The sequence below is a fragment of the Manis javanica genome, chromosome 5 (genome assembly GCF_040802235.1).
Source record: "Manis javanica isolate MJ-LG chromosome 5, MJ_LKY, whole genome shotgun sequence".
NCBI classification, from domain to species: domain Eukaryota; kingdom Metazoa; phylum Chordata; class Mammalia; order Pholidota; family Manidae; genus Manis; species Manis javanica.
The window spans coordinates 93,060,877-93,080,773 of record NC_133160.1 but is presented as its reverse complement, the minus strand read 5'-3'; positions in this window follow the sequence as shown (position 1 = coordinate 93,080,773).

Below are 19,897 nucleotides of genomic sequence, written 5' to 3'. Positions count from 1 at the left end.
AAGGAAACAGATCTAATATTTCGATCAAGACTTATTTAGTTTTAGAGACTTTGGAGATGGATTTAGCTGATCAAACATTAGATAGCCTTTGAAATTTATTAAAGAGATTAAATAATTGTTATGTACTTGAAACTTGGACTAGCCTGAGTAACTAGTCCAGTTTCATTGTGCGATGCAAAGTTTTGTATAAAAATGCCTTCACACTATACACAGTGAGCAACACTCAGAAGGATTCATAACAGCTACACTTTGTCCATATGTTAAAGTAAATATTAAGTGGAGTTCATTTATTTTCAATTATGACTACTAGAAAGCAGTAAGGCAGTGTTTTGTATGGTTTTCTTCTGTAGTGTTTTGTTATATTCATTTGAAGCACATTTCATACATGGGCTAATTTACATACTGCTATATTTTAACAGTGAGAGCCTAACAAAATTGTGAGGAATTTGGTACTGATTATTCTTGACTTTGACAACACATCAAATACAAGAACACTGTCTAAGTCAATAAAGAATTGCTTGAAGCAAAAATCAAGGAATCTTAACACCTGATTAATTATCTGGCCTAGATCCATTAGTGTTTTGAAAAACAACTTGCCTTTTACTAATAGTATAAATATGGTTTATCAAACAATTAGTCATCTAATGCTATTTCACAGAGAATAATAAAGCAATCAGCATATACAAATGAATGAAGTTTGTTTACAAATAATAATTTCCAGTGCATATATATTTTTATTATCTAAAATCTATGTGAGATTATAGAGTATAAAAAACCGTGTGTGTGTGTATATATGTATATTATGTGTTTGTGATGTGTTTGCATATGTGTATATATGTATATATCTAGAAAGCTGCCTTGAAAGTTTAAGACCTTACTTGAAGAATGGCTTTGAGCACACTGTGAATTCCTAATGATAAAGAACAGATGGGATTGATTGCTAACTCAGTGTGAAACAGGAGGAAAATGCCTGCAGATATTCAAGCCTGGTATGGAACATCTATTCCAGCCCCAGTAGCCAGGGCTTATCAGGGTGAAAGAACCAGGCAGATGAGGACAAGGCAAAGTTTGTGTGAAAGAAGTGAAATCAGTCTAGTAATCGCTTCATTATTAAAAGGAAAATATCACTTCTGGAAGGGGACATTTTAAACGAACTAAAAAATAGAGACATACTGGTCTCAGTAGGCTTCAGTTAAAAAATTGCAAGATTTGTTTTACTGGCACTAGGAGATGCCCAGTAGTGATTTATGTTCTGGGAAGCTTTTCATATACAAAATCAACTACTCTTTTATTTTTAGGCCACTAAATCTCCAAAGAAAAGAAATACAGCAGTTGAACAGCAAATCAGAATAAAATATCCACATAATCCACAGTGGAAAAAAAATATTTAAATACCTAACAATATAGCAAATAGGCTGCAAATCAGCTTTACTCAATATCTGAGGAAGATAAAAGAAGAAACAAATTATTGTGAAATAATGAAGGACAGAAAGATCTTAATTGTCATCTGAGGATGGATAGAAGAATGGACTCTTGACTCATTTGGGTGTAACATTTTTATAACACTTCAGGTGCTTAGAATGCATGGTGTGTATAAGCTATTATTCAGTTAATGAGATGCTAAGCCACAATTTGCCTTGAAATTGTCCAGTGTTGCTTTTCATTAAAGAGATAATGACTCAGAAGACATTTTAGGTGTTGCTACAAGCTGCTGTTTTCATTCCATTTTTATTTGGCAAATTGGGTCACATTGTACTACAAGAAGATAATCTGACCTATAATATACCCAGGTTACCTGATTTTGCAACACAGAAGTGATGAAACGTGATAGCCCCTTTACACCTGGCATGCAATCTCAGCATAATGCCTTGCTGAAGCAAGTCAGCAGACCTTTATGCAATAACCTAAATTTTGCTTTAAGGCACTTTTGTGTATATTTAACTGCTCTTGGAAGGCAGAACATCTGCAACAGTTCAGTGTGCTAAGTAGACAATATCGCGAAGTGTGATCGGTTAGAGCTCTTATATTTCTCTTGGATTTGTTGGCGTTGCAAACTAGCTAAGGGTGTGCTCTCCACAGAACTCATTAGCTAAAAGGAGGAAGCACCTGGCAGTCACTGACGTGCTAATGGTGACTCCAAAAGTAATAGACTTTCTTTTGAAGCATATACAACCAAGCTTCAGGGCAATTAGCTAAGCTGCCAGGGTGCTAGCTACAGAGTCTAGATCTCTCAATTTTCCTCTCAGTACAAAGTGTGAGACTATTACAGAAAAAAACAATTAATAAATGTTTTACTACAATCCTAATTTTCATCATGGAAAAAGGTATGGTATACTTTGTTTCTTTACTCTGTTGGTGTTGAAAACTGCCACAGATTTGAGTAATATGCTTCTATGCAGAGGTTGGCCAGTTTTCCTGTAAAGGGCCAAATAGTAAATACTTTCAGCTTTATGGGCTGAACTACTCTCCTCTGCCCTTGCTGTGTGAAAGCAACCATAGATAGTATCTCAATGAGTGAGTGTGTGTACAATAAAACCTTACTTACAAAAACAGGCAGTGGCCCAGACTTAACCATCAGGCTGTGGTTTGTTGACTGTTTCTCTAAAGCCATGTAAAAAATAATGCCTTGATCCACTAACCCTATTGGGAGGTGTAGCTCTCGATGGGGGAAGGGTGTTCCCAGCCTTGCACAAGTCCCCCAGTGAAACCGATGAAACCGAAATAAGTTAAGGGAAAGTGTAGGTTGGGAGAAAGGCTTTTATTTTTTATTTCTTACAATCACTAACCAGGCTCATCACCTTCCATCCCGCCCCCCCCCCCCCCCCCCCCCCCCCCCCCGCTCCGGCCACCCACCATGGTTCTTGCTCTGCCGGTTCCCTCTGGGTTCCCTCTGGCCATGGAGCACTGTCTACTTCTCTCCGCCCCTTCTGGAAGGAAATCCATTAGCAGATCCTCAGTGACTGGCAGATGCCAGACCAATTATGTACCAGGAACAGAGGGGAGGAGAGAATGGTCATTTTCTCTCCAGGCCTCCCAGATCCATGGTAGACTCTGCAGTGTTAAACACCTATTGATATGTAAATGAACTAAGGCCAGGTGGGACATTATGGAAATTCTGCCATTTACCCCACAGCAGGTATGTACCTTAAGGAAGATATTTACAAGAATGATTTTTTAAAAACTATTTTCACCCTACTATTCACTGTGTTGCTTTCTATGATGTGTAACGTTATAATTGCCTTAATGATCGACAAAGGAAAGTCAAGCTTATCAAATAGGATGTGAGGGTAATCTGGCTGTGGCAACTGTCACCTCGCTTATCATCAGGGTTGATTCAGCTGATCTGGCTGGCTAGGCAGGTGTCCCATTCCTCCCTCACACTACATGTGCATCCCTCCCAAAGTTGCACACTTCGTCTGAAAGGAGGACCTGCCCCCATAGAGGAGAACCATTCTTCCTCAAAGGTATGCAGGTAGTTGCACTCCCCTACTAGAAGCTCCAAACAAGCTCTCAAAGTCCATTTGTAGGAGAATGTAGGGTAGTCAAGCTTCCACGACTCCAGAAAAATGCAAATGAGCACTGCATGTGTCAGTCTGCCTTTCTTTACACAATGCAATTTTTTTTAATTTAAAGAAATAGAGGTAGGTATCATTATGCATGTGCCCAAACACAATTTTAGAATGTATAATAACATCTAAGTATTCATACTTAAAATAAATTAATTAAGCAAACAATTCAGGCTACGAAAATTTGCACACATAAAGGCAGAAATTAAACATGAACATACATAGCCAAACATTTAGAAAATTCAGAGTGTAAATGAAAGGTAAATTATTCAAATTGATACATCTAAGACAGAGGGAACTCAGGGGGATGATATATCCATGCACTAATTCAGCAGCCTCTTACTGAGCATTCCTTATGTGAAAGTCACTGTGCTAGTCATTGGGTAACAGAAATAAATGATAACCGTTCCTGAAAGAAGTTTACAGACAGACAGTGAATATGATAGAAAAGATGAAGTTATGACACATCTTCCAGTGGATAAGGAGGGAGGAGATCCTAAGGAGCTGTAACAGCATGAAGGTCAGAACTTGCAGTAAAGGAAGTCAGTACTTTAGTATGGCTAGAGCTGTTAAGCAGGGAAAGAGGAGAGAAGAAGCCTAATACCAAGCCATGGAGAGCTTGATACAGCATGCAAGGGAGTTTAGACTTTCCAGAAGGTAATATGGATAAGAGGAGCGGGCTACATTGACAGGACTTAATTCAAAGTACAACATTCTCTATAAAGTGTTTGGGTAGTATTATAAAGGATCCATTAAGTAACACAAGTACAGCAAATAGGAAACAATTACAAGAAATACTGGCAAAAGTGTTAGAGTATTGGTTGAGTCCTAGATACTTTTTCCTACTAATTGTGTGACCTGCAGCAAGTTTGTTAGCCTTTCTGTCTGTCTCCTGGTCATTTGTAAAATTGACATAATAACAACTTTCTGGATGTAGCACTATAAAAATTGTGACAAATAATGTTTATAAAACCATTCGGGTAGCACATGTTTTAATGAAACAAAAACCATATAATTAAAAGCTATGATTACTGATTGTAATAACATAGGTTAGAAGTATTAGAGACTTGAATAAAGTCTGTTAAAGAGTAATGGACAGAAGGAAGTATAGACATATTAGGAAAGCCCCTGGCTAGAGGAAGGAAAAAAAAGTTGTCAAAATTAGCCTTCTGGGGGATTATGTCACTAATTCAAATTGGAATTATGTGAAAAGGAGCCAGCTTTGGAGGTAGATACTTAAGAAATTGACTGACCTTGGAAAATTATTAAAATATTTGAGGTATAAAAATTTTGGAATTTGATCCAGTACTGATGTGAAAATGGAGAAAATATTATTTCATTTGGGGTATACAGAATGTGAATAACATAATGTTATGCTGGGCTGGGCATAATGGGCATGGACAAGATCAAGTGAAGAAGAAAGAGGAGAAAATATACCTAACTCTTTGACTGAAGGAGTTCAATACAGATCTGAACTGCCATTGTTTGTATATGTTCTTTGGGCAGAATTTTCTAATCATTCATTATTGTGTGATACCCATTTTGGCACAAAAGATATAGCTGTTGTTGACGGAAAACTCTTTCATATTTTCTAAGGAATTCAAAGCTGGTGGAAAATCAAGGAAATAACTTCTAATAACAGACCCAATTTGATCCTAATTTATTTGAATCAATACTATTGATCAACAAGGCTAGGTTCCTCCCAGTTTCAATTCTGTTCCCATTAGTAGATATCTCTTTGAGCAAAGAAGGCATGTGGGCCCAGCTGTAGCAGCCCCTCCTTCTATTTAGCTCTTTCTTCTTTATAATCTGGGATGCCTGTCAATGTTCTTCATCACTGTGTACTTTTTTTTACTCAGTGTATAATTTCCCCATAAATAACTTGCTAATTTCATGTTCTTGTCTCCAATGCAGTAGTATGTCAGAGGCTTTTTAATCTGTAAACAAATTATGTCTATTGTTTTACCCATCAAGAACTCATTGACTCTCTTGCATGGTGGAAGTTAATTGGTTTGTAAAGCCTGACACTCATCTTTCTTATTACCAATCCATGCTAAAGTTTTTCCATACCATTCTATACTTGCTTGAGTGCTCTCATATTGTTTTGCATAATCATTCAATCCAACATATTTCTTCTCACTATAGTTTCAGTTCTCCTTTTAGAGGCTTAATGTCTTTGGAGCTTCTGTCCATAAGAAATTATCTGGCTAAATTTTGCTCAATTTGATATTTATATTGTATTTTAGCAAATGAATTTGTCCATGTTCTAATTTTGTCAAATAAACATTTGTTAAGTAGAGCGCAGGATGCCAGATAGTGAGTCACGATTCAACAACAGACCACAAGAAAAACTGAAATAGAGAAGTTAATTACTCACTTTTCTGGAGGAAGTACACAGCATATCTCAAGGTGCCACATGGGGAGGTCAGGGCAAAGTAAAGAGGTCAGGGCATTTATTTGGGTGCATGGATGACATATTCTGGGGTTCCCAGGTTAAGGCTGGATCAGTCAATTCAAGCCAAAAGAGCAGGGTTTTGGTAAGTTCCAGGGGGGCAAGTGCAAGGGGAAGGCCCTGGGCAGCTGGGGAGACTTGCTTGATCACAAGTGCTGTTGGGGGAGTGATATCAGGAATTTAATGTGCTTGTGACTCTGTGGGCTGGTTTCTAGGACAAGCACTTGCATAAGGGGCTAATGGCAACTTAAGTTCCCCTCAGGCCACTTGGCCAAATAAAACGGATACTGAAGCAGCAAAACCATGGAGTAGCTTAGCTAAACTCTCCACAGAACAAAAATGCAAAAACATGATTCAAGACAGGTCTCTGTCAAATGGTTTCATCACAAATGAATAAAGTTTTTATGAAATTAAAAAGTCCAGTTCAGTACTCTCTTTGACATGGAAGAAAGATAAGATAGGAAGGTGCCAAAAAGGCAAATTTCAACTTACATCTCCCTGTAAGTCATGTAACAGCATATTAAACTGTGCTCTTTGACAATGACATCCATTCAACAACAGATCCATCAGAATGTTCCTATAGTGAACAATTAAGGAAAAATTGTGGCTTCTAGATATATATTTTCTTAATTATTTAAATACTAAAATTGTACTTTCTGGACAATTAAAATTGTTACTAGACTCTCATTGTAAGTTAGTGAAATAAAATACAATATACCATTAATCCAAAAACATGACATTATGAAGTGATCAAATGTTAAGAAGCTCTATTAAGCTTTCTCTCTAGTCTGAATATTTGTAAAATGTATTATGGTCATTTAGAACCAGCAAGCAAACCCAAATAATAGATAGCAAGTAATAAATTATGGCTTAAATGGGTAATTCTGAACAATAAAGCAAAAGAGAACAATAAAATATGCATTTAATGATTGACAGGAAATCAATGAAGAATAGACTAAGCCATTTGGCAGCATTTTGAGGAATTATAAATTTTAGTAGAAATAGTGCAATGGTAATTCTATTCATTTCACAAATTATTTGTAATTTATTTAATCAAATTGACCCAGCATCTATTTCATATAAAACACTCTACTAGTTATGGGTAGGAAAGAAATATTTTCTCCACATTTCAGGAGAGGCAGGAATGTGCACAGATACTATACAGACTTTGACAAAGGGTAGAAGGGAGAGAGAGATGAATATAGTCTAAGAAAGTGTCCTAAAAATGGGTATAGCTCATCTCATAGTCTTGGTTTCAAAGTAGACCATAAATGTTGTGATTTGAAGGGGTTGGTTTTAAATCCTCATCCAGCAAGAGAGTTTCAGGTAGAACATCTTAAACTTGGGCCCGGAACACTATCAGGGAGCCTGTGGCTTTTTACTAATTACTGGATTATAAACTATTAGCCAAAGCCAAAATTCTGTCATGAATAGCTTCAAGTTTCATTTTAAAACAAAAATCTATAAAACCATAATAACCTTAAAATTAATTTACTGAAATAGATGACATTTTCTAAAGAAAAAGTAAAAGAAAAACATATAGTGTTTGTTAGTATGATTTCCTTATTCTAAGAAATTAGTCATAGACACAAGAATAAGGAAATCATGACAACTAGCATGCGTAACACATTTTGGTGTTCTGCTATGCATTGTCATCAATTCTATTTAGAAAAACCAGAGAGAATAAGTCAGTGTTTATACTTTTGATGCCAGAGCATTATCAATTGTTCATTAAATTTAGAAGAATTTGATTGGAATAGTATATGATTCTCACATAATAATATGAGAATGACTATTATCCACATATTTTTTATTGATTCACACAATGAACATTTGTGTTAGGGTATATTATATACCAGAAACTCTTCAGGGCAGTGGGATACATTAGTCCTCAGTATTATGAATTTATTTGGAGAATAACAGAAGATGACAAAAGCAAAAGATGAAATTTAGAAGCAGAATGATGGCTTGGAATGAATAGACAGTAAGCTAGATAGGAGAAATATTAACTGAAGAAAAATTATTAAATATAAAGAAACAGGCAGTTAATTAAGTCAATTCCAGATGTATAGAGTGGGGTGTTGGGAGTGTCAGGGAAAGTCAAATTGGTGCAAATAAAGGGAAGTACTAGTGTGATTGTTTTTGGCTGGAATACCAAGCAAAGGAGGTAATGTATTCTTTTTGGTCAATGCTGTTTACAAAGGTATATACACTGTTACGCTCCTGAGTATTCATACAAAGACAAAAAGTCTGATGAAGTTCTGGAATCCTCTCCATCTAAGGGTGAACCATCCACAGTTCTAGAAAATTTAGTTTGGCTAGAAGTAGAGCTATGAGAGTGGCAAAGAGCTCTCTAGGATCACAAACATGTCCAAAATTAAGAAAGTTATGGTTGTTCTGATTCTGAAAAGTAAATTATGAATCCCAAACATAGAGGCTCATTTGTTGGTTTAGTTCCCAAATCCCCTTACAATTTCTAAATACATTGTAATAGTATTGCCCTAACAAATATTCTGGTGGTGTCTTGGCAGTGTCGTTTAGACCTCTCAAAGGGCTTTTTTGGGGATGGATTTGGCCTGAGGAGCTACTGAATTACCTGGAACGGTAGCAGTTAAGAGTTATTAGATTAAGGTTGGATATATTGCAATAGGCAATACTGTCAGCAAGGTAACAGATCGATAAAGACATTGTAAGGATTTATAGCCATTAACTGAGAAATATTGAGAAAGTCTGGAGCGCTTGAGTAAGACCTGTTTCATAATCCATGGTAAAACAGAATCACTCTTGCAGATGTGCTGGGAGTAAACTGCTGGAAGCAAGACCGGAAGCTGGAAGAATGTTAGGAGGCTGCAGTAACAACTTGGTCTGCGACCCTCTAGGAACAGGAAGTTTGGAAACCGGAAGAGTTGCTAGTGAGGCAAGAGGAAACCTCAGAGAAGTGGTGTCCTAGAAACTAAGTGAAGAAATGGCCCTGGGCAGTGATCAACAGAAGCGATTAACACATTAACAGTTTTGAATTGAAGTATTTCAAGTTATTGTGAGATCATTTTATATTCACTGCAAAAGTTGACTAACACAGAGGAACAAGCATAGATTTTGGGTTCAGACTTATGTAAGCATAAACCTCCGCTCTAACACTCAGGGTGTACCTTGGACAAGTTGCATGTCTTTAAAGTTCCTGAGGAAAGCACATCCTCTGGTCTCTCTCGAACTTGTCAGTTTCCTGTATATTATCAGCCTACAATACAGGAAAATATTGTCTAATAGCTATTCATATTTTGAAAATATTTAATTTTAGCTCTAAGTAAACCTGTATAGTTTACTCCAGTAAAGGTAGAAGTGTATTTATGAATGGAGGTCATCTTAAAAAATCCATATATTTTGATCTCTTTTTCTCCCTGGTCCAGCCTGTGTGTGTGCTATTTAATGATGCCTTGGCTACAAGTTACCACAGGGTTAATATGTAAAAGCAAATGGTCTATGAGTGCTAAGAGATACATCTTTGTCTTTATAACTACAACAGGTGGTTTAAAGATTCAGTACTTCTACCTAACCAAACGAAATGGGAAAGGTAACAACTATGGAAAAGCATGGCTGAAAAAAACTGGTGGCCATGTACTTTACTTACAAGATGAACTAATTTGCAATTGGAAAATGGTAATGTGGTTTTGTAACTGAGAGGCCCAGGATCCATGACTTTAAATAATATTGGAGACAACCATGAACCTAGCAAACATGGGGAGAAGTGCCCTGGGAGGTAAGAACTCATTCAAAGTAAGTGTTTTAATTGCTTAAAGTTGATTACTACATACTGTTGAATTATCAGTTAGGATTTCACTTTTTATGTGCATATAAAATATTGCAATTCATGTTTTCCTCAAATTCAACAACATGTGGGTGCTGCCCTGAGTGAAAGAACAAGTCCACACCATTCAGAAGCTTAATAAGTGATAATTTTTTTAATGAGGAAAAGACTTTCTTTAACCTTGGTGCTAATATAGTTTTGGGGTCAGAGGAATACATGTATTACATGGAGAGGAGGGTAATACGCCTCAAGTAGAAATTGGGGTTGAGTAACAAACAGGTCAGTGTGGGATTGGTAGCAAACCAGAGGCATAAATATCTCAGTCCATGTCAATGTTCATGATTTCATTTGGTGGTGAGAGTCACTAGAATGGTAGCTGAGACCACTGAAGCAATGAGGATTGATATGGTTAGCTTTGCCAGAGGAGACCCTTAATGGAACTCATGGAGATTAGTCAGCCATACCTGGACCCTGCTTAAAAGGGGGACTTAAAGATGTTGGAGCCTCAGTGATTCACTGATAGATGCCTATATTTAATTGTTCTTTTCTGTACTTTGAAGATGAGTGTTGGGAAAACCTGTGCTATATTAGTGTGAACGTTTGTATCACCATCTCACTTTTTCTGCTGTGAGTCCTGGAAGGAATCACAAAAATCATAAAGCCAAAGATCTATTGCTCTGTCTCTAAACAAAACCAGCTAAATCATTTCAGACAAAATGTAAATATGTTCTAAAAAGACCCGTCAGTAAACGGTTCTATCCTGGGCAACTATGACCTCATATAATAGAAATTTAATAAATATTGAATGACAAAGTGAACACATTCATAACCAACAAGCTACAACATCAGGAAATGCTTCCTCATTGCTACCTTAGTCTCTCCTATTTTATTTCCTCTTATTATGATCTCAGTAAATGTAGAGAAGAGCTAGCCATCAATCTCTGTATAATATCTGTTCTGTACATGAAGACTATTATTACATTTCCTTCATGATCCTCAAACCCATTTAGCCTTCTCTTCTGTAGGCTAAATAATTCATCTCCCTTTTTTATTTTAGTCTTGTCTGAGTTTCTTGCATTAGCCAGGAGGAGAAATGCTTAAGTCACAGGGGATTTTGAACCCCATATTCCTTAGGTATGATAAGCATGAGAAAATGGCAGTGGGTGTAGAGTGCCCCTACTAATATGTGATAATTATAAGAAATGTTCAAAGACATTGCTAACATTTGAATAATTTTATAATTTGAGTTTTCTGTAAGACACAGAAGAAAACATACTCAATGAGTGAGAATAAAAGGTTTGTGCTTAATCTATATTCTTTAAATATATGTGTCTCAGTTCCACAGTTCCTCAGAACTCCTAAAATCTTATGTTCCTCTTTAACACAGCTAACAGGTTCACTCTATAAAATGACAAATGCCTCGGAGTCTTCTCTGTACAAGAATATTCTTGGAAAACTAAAGAAAAGAAAAATGGTTCATAAATTTCTAATGGCCTCAGAGAAAAAAATCTTGACTTCCATTCAGTGAAGTTAAATATAAAGAATGTAAGCTATTTATCAGCTTGACACTCACATTTAAAGGAGAGAGACATGCAAAGTTCTTAGTAATGAGAAACTTTTGCTGCTGAGTTTTGCCCAACATTCCAGTCTTGTGTAGTATAACAGAACGGCATCCTGAACTTGTTTACATCATAAAGCAGTGGATTCAGGAGAAGTTAAATGTCTTTTCCTTCAGGAGACTTAGAATGAACTGCTGACACTGAGGAACTGGTTCCAGAGTTGATACAGATGACTGGACAGTTACAACTTGTTCTCTCTGTTTTCAGGAAAGACTGGCACTGTCACATTAGAACATCACTAAACAATCCCTCAAATACCAAGGCTTTAGCCTATAATGGCATTACTTCACTTCTAAATATTTCATTTGGATCAAAAGTAATAGGAATAGCAATCTTTTATCCCTTTGAGATATATAAAGATTTCTTGCCTTGAAACTTAGAAATATTACCTAGATTTGTCATCACTACCATGAAATACAGATAATAGAACTAGCTGTTTAACTCAACCTAAGTTCTTAATAGTACTCTATGACCCAAACAGTATGTATGCATCTCAATTTTCATTTTATGTCTTAATTTACGGTCTGATTTAAAGAGTCATACTCAACCAAGGTTTTGAGGAGAGGAGAGAATCTCAAATTTTGCAGTATTGTCATTAGTGAGAGACTGAATGGATAACTGGTTTTCCGCAAAGTATGCTTTCCCTAGGGAACGCATTCACACTAGTTAATCAACTGGCAAACAAGACACCTAGGGTTATCTCTTTACCATCCCATTGCCCCATCAATAATGTACAGACTGTCATTAAGAAGTCATTTCTCCCTTCTGGGCTGAATTTTGAGAGGTGCATCATGTGGGAAAAAAATAGGAGTTAAGGAGTGAAAACTGTAGGTCACACTGTAATCTCAGATACATGCTGTGCTATTCCGCAGACAGTCCATCAAGATATGTTCCAAGGCATGCACCAGTGCATATAAAAATATACAGGCCAAGACCACCAAACTCATTTCATTAGGACCTTTCAAGGTTAACATTATAATCATGCTTGAGGGCATAAACTGATTGCCAGCTGAGCTCAGGGACATTTTACTTCTACGGAAAGACTGTCCCCAGTGGGTCAATTGAACTGCAGGTACGTTTTACCTTTTGCAAATATTTCTGTTGCCATACCAAAATGTCTCTTGTCTTGTTCTTCATCTTGCAAATTAAAGCTCAAATCATCAAGCAATGCTAGTTTTAGGTAATTACAATTATTCGCTTTTGTTTCTCTTTGATTGCTGTTTACAAAATTTCCAATTAGTTATATATACACACAAATAAACACACATGCATATATGCAGTTTGATATATGATATATATATATATATATTACATTGTTTGGGTATGCCTATGTAAGTGTTTGTTTTGCTTACTAACAAGTTTACATGGGAACTATGTATTAGGGGACATTATAATCATCTCATAATGCAAATTTTATTTAAGGACACCAAAGGACTTCAGTAGTAATACTGGAACTTAACAGTTTGTAATGTCCAAAATGGTTTCTGATGTTTAGCACCAAATGCTGAATGCTGCATTACGTGTAGTAGATTCCTGATGGTCTGGTCACTCACTTGTTCAGCAGCATAAAAGACACAGACATGATCCCCATTACCAGCTCCTGCTGTGGCACCTTGCTCACAGTGCCAGCAAAGAAATCCTTCTAGGAATAACAGCCTTGAAACAGTCGACCCCCATGTATTTCAGTTTTCAGGTAGAGAGATGAGGAAATAATTTGGGGTCCATAAACAACTAGACAGCAGAGAGAAGGAAAATGAACATTGTCAGCTGATCCTACTGCTACTCTTTGAATAGGATTTGTCTGGAATTTCTTGCATAACTTGCTCCTTTTAATACTCACCCTCTTTCTTTTAGCAAAGGACCTGGAGATTATTAGATACACTCAGAAAAAGTGAACCACTCTCAAGTGATTTCTGATCTTCCCATAATGCTATCAGTGAGAAGTCATAACCCTTACATTTTCTTTTTAACCATACAGGGGGTTTCATCTACATCCCCACAACCTGCTCTTCTGTTTCATCCAGCTTGAAAAATCACCTAGAGCTACATAGCTAACAACTTACCATCAGAGCCTGTCTGCTGAGGCAGTAAAGCCCTGACCCAGACTGCCTGGATTCAAAACCCACCTTCACCACTTAATTAGGCAATTAATTTTTTTTTTTGCTTCAGTTCCATCCTCAGTCCCCACCCCTCCAGCCACATTTGGGGATGAGCCGCAAGATCAGTGTGAGGATTACAAGAGTTAGTGAGTTAGTTCAGAGCAGTGTCTGGCAAAGAGTAGATAAGTAATGTGTTTATTGAATAAACAAATGTGAAATGCAGAGACATATATCTGGCCTGTAGCAAACAGACATTTATTTTTGTACTATTTTCATCATTACTTTATATTAGAAATCTTAGCCTTATTTAGAGATAGAGCCAACCAAAAGCTGCTACTCTTCTTAGCAAACCCTTGTCCTAAGCAGTGGCTTTGTTGTGCATATCAGAAATCCTAGAATTTCAAATTGGGAAGCACCTTTAGGGGAAGAATGTCAAATTGCCTAAAACTAACATACTTAGAATAAATTGGCATAATGATCAATTTTCCTAATAACATATTCATCTAAAATTTTCATTAATCAAATATACAGCTTCTCTACTAAAATAGTGTGAGCTCAGAGGCATTTTTGTAAATTCTCATAGTTCCTGTTTTGCCTACTTTTGAGGGTGTTCAAAGCATTTCACCAAATTAAGACTAAATGCTTAAGTGTTGTAAGATAGGTTAAAAAAATGCACTGTATTAAAAAAAATGGTTAGGGTGGCATCTTGATACATGTGAAATGCTGCTTCTAGGACAGATTTCTATTAGGAATATAATTATTAGGCTAATGGATGTTCTGGAAGGTTGGGCATTAGGAGGATCGGTTTTAGATGAACTTACCTAAATCTCTCAAAGGGTTGGGGTGAGAGCAGTACCATCAGGCTGTGCCCATGCCATTTTGCAGTCTTCTTTCTGTGACTTGATCCAGCTCTGTCGCTACCTGCTGCCAGATCTAGTCTGACAGCTTTCAACTTTAGATCCTGACCAATTTTCAGACTTGGAGCTTGTTCACCCACTTGGTTGACCCTTTGTCAGCAAGTCAGTATTCTGCACAGACTTGATGTGGCCACAGAAATTCATTTTGCCCTGTCTGTGAACTCACAATGGTATACATGATTTACTATAACAGCTTCTTTTCATTTTACCTGTTTTGATACTATATATGTTACAATACCCATCTCCTATGATAATAGGTATTTTTATCATCAATTCTCCTTTGGAAAATAGGAAAGATAATTAGGAGACAGAGGTATGGGGAGCTTGCCTAAGAAAAGAAAGTATGGGAGATTATTCAAAAGGTACGGGAAACACGTACAATTTCTAAACAAAAGAATCCTAAAATATATGTGAACTCACAGTACCTCTTGCGGAAGCAGCCAACACACTGAACCTTTCTTTGAAATTAGTTTTACTTTCATTGATTCCAGCTCTTATGTGAAGAGTTGATTCTCTGCCATTGCTACTTCATAAAATTATTTTCTAGTTATGCAAGTACTATAAAAGCAAGGAGTTTATGTTTCAGTAATAATGTTTAAATTTTCTGGAACTTAAAGGAAATTATAGAACATGCTAGGTGCCCAGACTTTGTTTAAAGTCTGTCTGCCTGTCTAATGATGTGAGTGTGTCCATCACATCCTGTAGCAGCTAGTAGTGTGGAAACTGACATCTGCCAGCCAGGAATGGTGGTCATACCTCACTGCTGCTCCAACTGCTCACGGTCCGGCTCAGCCTGCCACCCTGAGCTCCAGGCAGCTGTCAGGACTGTCACAGCTGCCATCTTATTTACTGCCATAAGCTTTCTTGGCATTGTGGACCCAGGCACTGCTGAGACGGCGCCTGTCATTGGCTGTAAGAGGCACAGGGACGAAAGACTCTGAGGAACCCCGGGAAGGTGCAACATGTTCAAACCACCTGACAGTGGAACCAGTTGGTACCGAGGTCTCTGAGGTTGTTCTTTGTTGACTGATAAGATTGGACAAGGCACAGTAGGCCCTCCAGAACTCCTATTCAGAGTGTTTTAATTGAATGTGTCCCTGACAGGGGACAATCACTTGGGCTGTGGTATCTATTCCAAATGAAACAATTGTTTTAAAGTAATTGGTCTGACAAGAAGGCTGGCAGCCATTGAGGATAAGATGCATGCATTTCTATGAGAAGAGACAGAAAACATGCTCCTGTAATTGCCATGGCTAAGCTTTAAAATTTTTCCCTTTACTTCTTATGAAACAAGTCCTCTCAAGATCTCTGAACAAACATTGAATGATTGTAGGGGCATCACTTTGCTTTCCATGTGTTTTATACACATAAGAGGCTCATTCACAGCTCACTAAATTATCCAGCCACAACACTTTGCAATGGATTTAATGGGGAGAAAAGTACAAAGGATTAGTTTGTGTCTGCACAGCCTTGCAGATCTCCCTCCTAGCCACTCCTGATACAAGGGCTGCAGTTATGCAAAATAAGACAGAAGGTCACTGATAATAGCTAGTTAACACAGTCACATTTCCCCAGTAGGTATGTGGTTCCTTAGGAGAGTGGCTGAGCCTGCAGGAGTCAGAAGCCTCTAACCCAGTGGTGTTCAGCCATCTAACACACCTGTGCAACGGTGCAGCTTGTGAGAAGAGATCTTTCCTCAACACTCCTGGGCACTAGATGCCACAGGTGAAGAGTGGAGTATTAGTGCACTTCCTGCATTTTGTTGCCTAACACCATAGTTGCTTAAGACAGATTTTGGGGTTTTATCAGACTTACTTAATTGACTACGAGTTTTCTGATGACTCACTGGCTATTACTATTAGTGAGTTATGCTAAATTTGAAAACAACTATAAAAATGAAACAAAAATAACTGTACATAAGATTTTTTTCCTTTACCTCAATTAATACTGCATTTTATCATGCCTTTATGATACCTAACATTTTTGCCCTTTTCTCTCATTACTATCTTAAACAATTCATACCAGCCTAGCCTCTTTATAGATATTTCAGGATCATTGCTGCCTTGGAGCTCTTACATTTCTGCTCGTTTGAATACTCTTTTCTGTTTTTTGAGACTGTACGCCTAACACATGCCATTTATGAGTCATCTCTCCCTTGAAGTCTTTATTCACTCTGGTTTGCATTGATACCTCCCTTCTCAGAGTTGCAACATTATGCCTACAATTTCCATTGGTTTCTAAATATTCATGGTCTCAGGTTATTTTAGTACTATTCCATTTGTGTATTTTTCATTTCTCCAAATAGCTTTTCATATCCTCATTTGAAAATACTATCACTTATCCCCTTTCCATCTCTCAAAGCCCATAGTACAGTTTTGACCTCAGGACAGGTGTTCAATAATAGATGTTGAAGTGAAAAGAAAAATGTGTAAAATATGAGAATCAAATCCATAATTATAACTACTTCTAGCTGACATTAATGGACTCTTGCATGATCTCAAATAGAATGTACTTTTAGGATCTCAAGGCAACATATAATAAGCTCTTTCTTTTTATCTACAACCATATTTATGAAAATGAATTAAAACTCAAAATTTTGATTATTAGTAGTCTTTTTTTTAGAATCAGAAAAGGAGATTCTAATTGGAAAAGGAAGGCAAAACTCATTTTCCTTTCAATTTCATAAGAATAAACTCACAGGTGATGTCTTACCATGTAGGAAAGAGAGAACTCTATTACAGTCCATCAGCATAGTAAGATGCTGTAAAATCACTATTTGTCTTCTCTGTGTTGCACAGCCCTCCCCATGCACCCCTGCCCACATTATACAGAGAGCATACACTTTTTAAAGGACACAGTCTAAGGACAGTTTCTGTTGCCCTTGTAACTGCTAATGTATAGTTCCTCATTACACAATTTTACACTGGCTGGACAGTTTCACCCCTGCCTCCCCATTGCTTCTTTGTCAAAGAAATTTTAAAAATGAAAGCACAGGACAAAGAGCATTTTAAATGAATTAAAAACTGTCACAGTTGTTCCAAGCAACCTGGAAAAACATATAGCAAATTTTACTCCCCTTAGTGTTACTTTTTCTTAGGATAACTATTGACAAGTGGTCAGCCTGTCATGACAGAGTCCAATTAAAATTATATATCATTTCAGGTTTTCTTTTCTCTCATGTCAATAATGGAGATCCTTCAGATAGCCTTGTGATATCCACTCCTGGGCATTTTAATTTCCTGACAAATATATCATCTGAAATTTGCCATCAGGAGGATTCAGTCTCTGAGCAGTGATAAAATAGTGCAAATCCTGGTACTTCTTTTAGAATTGCAACAAAGAGACTATCTTTATAGATATTATTGTGGCTGTGTATTCTTATAACCATACCTATGTCTGTGTTTCAGAGACTATAGGAATGCAATTCAGCCATGGATTTGAGAAACTTATGAATGAATATATAACATCTTAGACCAATATTTCCATATCTTCATTATCTCCCTGGTCTCTCAAATTCTCATTATGTTGTTATAAATCTTCCACATATTTTGACTAAGAAAACAATAAAAATGTTGTTCCCTCATACAGAAAGCATAAATTCCTAAAGAGTTTATTGAGAATGAGTGGAGATATTTTGAAGTGGAAAAATGACTAACAGAGGTCAAAGCCACAAATTTAAGCAGTTAAAAATTTACTGTCTTTGAAGTATTTATTAACCAATGAAACAAAACATAATATTTGCCATTGGAATGAAGAGAAATACTTAGGATCTGAGGGGAGTAAGAGTGCTTTCATTTTTTAATTGTTAGCAACTTGCTACTTGACAATTCAAAATGGAAGCCAGCATATTAACCTAATTCATTTAGAAAAACTAACCTGTATTAATAGCAGCAATGACTTTAAAAATATTTGGGGCAGCTATTCAGTTTGTTTTTCAGTAATGATGATCTGCTATGAAAGAGATTAATTGACAAATGGGGTGACTCAAATGTGAGCACTGCTACGACATCAGTGTACAGTGTACAGATGTTATGGGTAGAACTGTGTCCCCTCAAAATTCGTATGTTGAATTCCTAACACCCAGTACCTCAGAATGTGACTGTTTTGGAGAAAGGGCCTTTTAAGAGGAAATTAAGTTAAAATGAAATCCTGAGAGCAGACCTTAATCCAATCTGACTGCTGCCCTTACAAGAAAAGGAGATTAGGATGCAAAAAGAGATACCAGGGATGCAGCACACAGAGGAAAGACCCATCAATCCTGAAATGAGGCCAGGCGGTGTTTTGTCAGTCAATTTGTCCCTACAGAGAAGGCTTTGTAACATGGGCTAGAGGTAAACTAAGCAAGATTTAGATCTATGGCAAGAGGATTGGCAGGAATTAGTGAAGTGCCAGGTCGCTTAGCCACAGGTTGAGGTTTAGAGCTGGGTCACTATCCTTGATCACCAGGTAGAGTAGAATGGAGAACAGCAGAGCCCAGAATCACATGAAGATAGGAAATGCTATAGCCCAGAGGCTGAGTGAGCCTTGGCTTCTTGTACGTCACTGTTCTCCTTACCAGTATACCAGATCTGTGATCTAGATGGCTACAGAGAACACATGGGGACACTGGATCACTGGCAGAGGAGTAAGGTGGGTTTATAAAGATAAATAGGTTTACAGAAGGATCAATAAATCATGGTGAGTGATTCTAGTCAGTTTGAAGATTCTAATTTGGGGAAACTAAGATTAGTCATTTATTCATTCACTCATTTAAATGCCAAAATTTATGGAGAAACCACAGTAACTGAGGCTTCTTTCTGCTACCATTGATTCAGTAACTTACGCTGAAGCTGGAGTGGTGCGAAGAGTGGTTTAGGGAGGGAGGTAATACCTAAAGGTAGAACTCAAATGCAGTAAGCTATAGGGGAAAAGGAAGAGAAGTAAAGGTATGAATTACATTCATTTAGGTAATCTACAAATCAACAAATACTTGGTGTTTTTTTAAGTGTACCTTGTTTTACACAGGATTCATTAGGAAATTCACTAAAACTTCAAGACATAATCTCAAATTTTAAGGAATTATTATCTAATTACTTAGCAGAAAAACACATTTACACAAAAATACAAACTATTAGGGCTCAGTGAAAAATCAGCAGTATAAATAGCTTTATAGATACAGGATCAGGACATGGAAAAGTCAATGAAAACTGAGACTTCAACTGTGCTTTGTGGATGGGGTACACTTTGAATTGGCACCAAAGGGCACTAAACCCAGACATCCTGATCAAAGGGTTTGAATTAGGAAGTCAGTGCAGCACATTTTTCTTTTTTTAAATTGATCATGCCTGAGGTAGGTGTGGATAAAGCGAAGGTTCCTATGGCCAGGAACCTTACCTGAACCTAAACTCCTTGATGATGTAACTGACCTGCTGCTAGACTACTGCTTCCACATCCATAGGC